Genomic DNA, 5,322 nt, shown 5'->3' with positions numbered 1-5,322 from the left:
GGAGAAATTGGACCCAAAACGTTGGTGTGCGATTTGTCCTGAGTATGCTGATACCCCATATGTGGGGGTAAACCACTGTTTGGGCGCATGGCAGAGCTTGGAAGGGAAGGAGCGCCATTTGACTTTTCAATGCAAAATTGACTGGAATTGAGATAGGACACCATGTCGCGTTTGGAGAGCCCTTGATGTGCCTAAACATTGAAACCCCCCACAAGTGACACCATTTTGGAGATTAGACCCCCTAAGGAACTTATCTAGATGTGTGGTGAGCACTTTGACCCACCAATTGCTTCACAGAAGTTAATAATGTAGAGCCGTAAAAATAAAAAAATCATATTTTTTCACAAAAATGATCTTTTCGCCCCAAATTTTTTATTTTCCCAAGGGTAACAGAAGAAATTGGACCCCAACAGTTGTTGTGCAATCTGTCCTGAGTATGCTGATACCCCATATGTGGGGGTAAACCACTGTTTGGGCGCATGGCAGAGCTCGGAAGGTAAGGAGCGCCGTTTGACTTTTCAATGCAAAATTGGCTGGAATTGAGATCGGACGCCATGTCGTGTTTTGAGAGCCCCTCATGTGCCTAAACAGTGGAAACCCCCCAATTCTAACTGAAACCCTAACCCAAACACACCCCTAACCCTAATCCCAACCCTAACCATAACCCTAACCACACCCCTAACCCGAGCACTCCCCTAACCCTAATCCCAACCATACCCCTAACCCCAACACACCCCTAATCCCAACCCTAACCACACCCCTAACTCCAACACACCCCTAACCCTAATCCCAACCATAACCCTAATCCCAACCATAACCCTAACCACACCCCTAACCCTGACACACCCCTAACCCTAATCCCAACCGTAAATGTAATCCAAACCCTATCCCTAAGTTTAGCCCATCCCTAACTTTAGCCCCATCCCTAACTTTAGCCCCAACCCTAACCCTAACTTTAGCCCCAACCGTAACCCTAACTTTAGCCCCAACCCTAACCCTAATGGGAAAATGGAAATAAATAAAAAAATGTATTTCATTATTTTTCCCTAACTAAGGGGGTGATGAAGGGGGGTTTGATTACCTATTTATAGCGGGCTTTTTAGCAGATTTTTATGATTGGCAGCTGTCACACATTAAAAGACGCTTTTTATTGCAAAAAATTGTTTTTGCGTCTCCACATTTTGAGAGCTAAAATGTTTCCATATTTTGGTCCACAGAGTCATGTGAGGTCTTGTTTTTTGTGGGACGAGTTGACGTTTTTATTGGAACCATTTTCGCGCACGTGACATTTTTTGATCGCTTTTTATTCCGATTTTTGTGAGGCAGAATGACCAAAAACCAGCAATTCATGAATTTCTTTTTTTTTTTTTGGGGGGGGGGCCGTTTATACCGCTCCACGTTTGGTAAAATTGATTAAGCAGATTTATTTTTCGGGTCAGTACGATTACAGCGATACCTCATTTATATCATTTTTTTATGTTTTGGCGCTTTTATACGATAAAAACTATTTTAGATAAAAAATAATTATTTTTGCATCGCTTTATTCTGAAGACTATAATTTTTTTATTTTTTTACTGATGATGAAGTATGGCGGCTCGTTTTTTGTGGGACAAGATGACGTTTTCACCGGTACCATGTTTTTTTATATCCGTCTTTTTGATCGTGTGTTATTCCATATTTTGTTCGGCAGTATTATAATAAAGCGTTATTTTTTGCCTCGTATTTTTTTATTTTTACGGTGTTCACTGAAGGGGTTAACTAGTGAGACAGTTTTATAGGTCGGGTAGTTTCGGACGCGGCGATACTAAATATGTGTACTTTTTTATTATTATTATTTAGAAGAAATGTATTTATTGGAAAAATATATATATATTTTTTCTTTACTTAGGAATTTTTTTTTTTTTTTTTACACATGTAAATATATATTTTTTTACTTGTTTACTTTGTCCCGGGGGGACATGATTATATAGTGTCAGATCGCTGATCTGACACTTTGCAGGAGGCTTGCCGGCGCCTGCTCTGAGCAGGCGCTTGCAAGCCGCCTCCCTGCAGAACCCAGAAAGAGCCTCGTGGCCATTTTGGATCCGGGGCCTGCAGGGAGGAGGATGGAGGAGACCCTCGGAGCAACGCGATCACATTGCGTTGCTCCGAGGGTCTCAGGATAGCACGCAGGGAGCCCCCTCCCTGCGCGATGCTTCCCTATGCCGCCGGAATGCTGCGATCATGTTTGATCGCAGTGTTCCAGGGGTTAATGTGCCAGGAGCAGTCCGTGACCGCTCCTGGCACATAGTGCCGGATGTCAGCTATGATAGTCAGCTGACACCCAGCCTTGATCGGCCACGCTCCCCCCCGTGAGCACGGCTGATCGGTGATGACGTCCTATCCCGTTGGTGGTCATACGCGCCCATACCACCTCGACGGGATAGTAGGTCATATGTCAGAAAGGGGTTAAGCTACTAAAACTGGGTGCAAAATATATTTTGTGATACGCATACTTTGTGAGCTAAATAGTTGCAGTTAAATGTCCAGATGTCCGTCCTTTTCTCAACAGTCAATCTACTAAAATGATTGTGTATGCCCTCATCATCTCCCACCTTGACTACTGCAACATCCTTTTCTGTGGCCTTCCTGCTAACACCCTTGCACCTCTCCAGTCCATCTTTAACTCTGCTGCTCGACTAATTCATCTCTCTCCTCACTACTCCTCTGCTTCCCCCCTCTGCAAATCTCTTCACTGGCTCCTATTCCCTCAGCATATCCAGTTCAGATTACTAATACTAACCTACAAAGCCATCCATAACCTGTCTCCTCCATATATTTCTGAACTAATCTTCTGATATCTTCCCTCACATAATCTCCGGTTCTCCCAAGACCTCCTTCTCTCCTCCACACTTATTTGCTCCTTTCATGCCTGAATGGTGTGGGGGCACCGACCACAAGTGCCAGAGTGCTTCCCCATCTGTCTCCATCCTGCCCCGTGATCCTGCCCCATCTGTTTCCATCCTGCCCCATCTGTTTCCATCCTGCCCCATCTGTCTCCATTCTGCCCCGTGATCCTGCCCCATCTGTCTCCATCCTGCCCCGTGATCCTGCCCCATCTTTCTCCATCCTGCCCTGTGATCCGGCCCCATCTGTCTCCATCCTGCTCTATGATCCTCCCCTCTGTGTCTCCCATCCTGCCCCCTGTGTCTCCCATCCTTCCCCGTGTCTCCCATCCTGCCCCGTGTCTCCCATCCTGCCCCCTGTGTCTCCCATCCTGCCTCCTGTGTCTCCCATCCTGCCACCTGTCTCCCATCCTGCCACCTGTGTCACCCATCCTGCCCCCGTGTCTCCCATCCTGCCCCCGTGTCTCCCATCCTGCCTCCTGTGTCTCCCTTCCTTCCACCTGTGTCACCCATCCTGCCCCTTACCACTTTCAATAAAAATTAAAAAAAAGTTCTCCCTTTCTGCTTAACTGGCTGCTCTCCTGCAGCGATGATCCCTCCATGCAGTTCAAGCGCGCGCTCGCCGGCGAATGACAATGACATCATACACTAAGGACGTGCGTGCTGACGTCAGCTGCCAGCCTCCGATTGGCTGGCGGTTTTTAACTATTGCCATGCGGGTCTGCACGCCAATAGAGTTTAACTGAACCTGCGTCTCGGATGCAGGTTCAGTTACTGCACCGGCAGAAGCCTGCCGCTAGGGCTTGATGCCCACCGGGCACATAGCAGTTGCGTGGCCTGCCACCATTGTCGGTTCACCACTGGGAACAGCAGTGTTCAGAGCAGGGTGGCACTCAGATCAGCTCATGGGCATCACTAATGTGTGGCTGGGTGGGGTATACAGAGAACCCAAGCGATACACCTCCCACCTTGTCGTTGCCTCTGGGCAGCCTAGCACACATGAGCAAATACATGCTGCAGTGCCTGCGCAATGACTGCTGAGTTGCCCATATTGTCACCAGTACAGGTTACTGGGTGGCCACACTGTTTGTTCCCCGCTACAAGGTACCATCATTTCTTCCATCACTGGTGCGGGAATGCCAAAGGTGTGAATACAAGCAGTCGCTGGTAGAGAAACTACTGATGGCTTTCCCACCCACCTGCGGGGGATCAGTGGAAGAACAAGGCAGAGGCGGAGAAAGTAAACAACGCAGCTGGGGTACCTCCAGCAGAAAAGTTATAAGCACGCCACAACATACAGCACCAAAATGTAATAGGGTCCGTTTTAGCAGGAGCCAGCATTACAACAACATGGTGGAAGAGTATGTGTCCACACGTCTCCATGTATATCGGTCTACCGTATTTATCTTCTGGGTCTCCAAATTGGACAAATGGCCCTTTTATGCCTTTGAGGTGCTGGCCTACCCTGCAGCAAGTGTTATGTCGGAACGTATGTTTAGCATGGCAAGTGGTGTGATCATGGATAGGCTCATCTGCGTGTCCACATCCAATGTGGGGAACCGAACATTCCTTAAAAAGAAACAAGCGTTGATCCCACAGGACTTGTCCATACATTTGGATGACTAGACAACTACAAGTGCTTCTCACTAAATTAGAATATCATCAACAAGTTAATTTATTTCAGTTCTTCAATACAAAAATTGAAACTCATATTATATAGTCATTACAAACAGTTATCTATTTCAAGTTTTTATTTCTGTTAATGTTGATGATTATAGCTTACAGCCAATATAAACCCAAAAGTCATTATCTCAGTAAATTAGTATACTTTATAACACCAGCTTAAAAAATGATTTTAAAATCCGAAATGTTGGCCTACTGAAATGTATGTTTACTAATGCACTCAATACTTGGTCGGGGCTCCTTTTGCATCAATTACTGCATCAGTGCGGAGTGGCGTGCCTGTGGCACTCCTGAGGTGTTATGGAAGCCCAGGTTTCTTTGATAGCAGCCTTCAACTTGTCTGCATTGTTGGGTTTGGTGTCTCTCAACTTCCTCTTGACGATACCCCATAGATTCTCTAAGGGCTAAGGCCAGGGAAGTTTGCTGGCCAATTACGCACAGTGATACTGTTGTTTTTAAACCAGGTATTGGTACTTTTGGCAGTGTGGACTGGTGCCAAGTCCTGCTGGAGAATGAAATTTCCATCTCCAAAAAGCTAGTCGGCAGAGGTAAGCATGAAGTGCTCTAAAATTTCCTGGCAAACAGCTGAGCTGACTTTAGTCTTGATAAATCACAGTGGACCTACACCAGTAGATGACATGTCTCCCTAAACCATCACTGATTGTGGAAACTTCACACTAGACCTCAAGCAGCTTGGATTGCGTGCCTCTCCACTCTTGCTACAGACTCTGGGACCTTGATTTCCAAATGAAAT

Source organism: Ranitomeya variabilis, chromosome 6, assembly GCF_051348905.1.
Source record: "Ranitomeya variabilis isolate aRanVar5 chromosome 6, aRanVar5.hap1, whole genome shotgun sequence".
NCBI lineage: Eukaryota > Metazoa > Chordata > Amphibia > Anura > Dendrobatidae > Ranitomeya > Ranitomeya variabilis.
Note: the sequence above shows the minus strand (reverse complement) of the source record.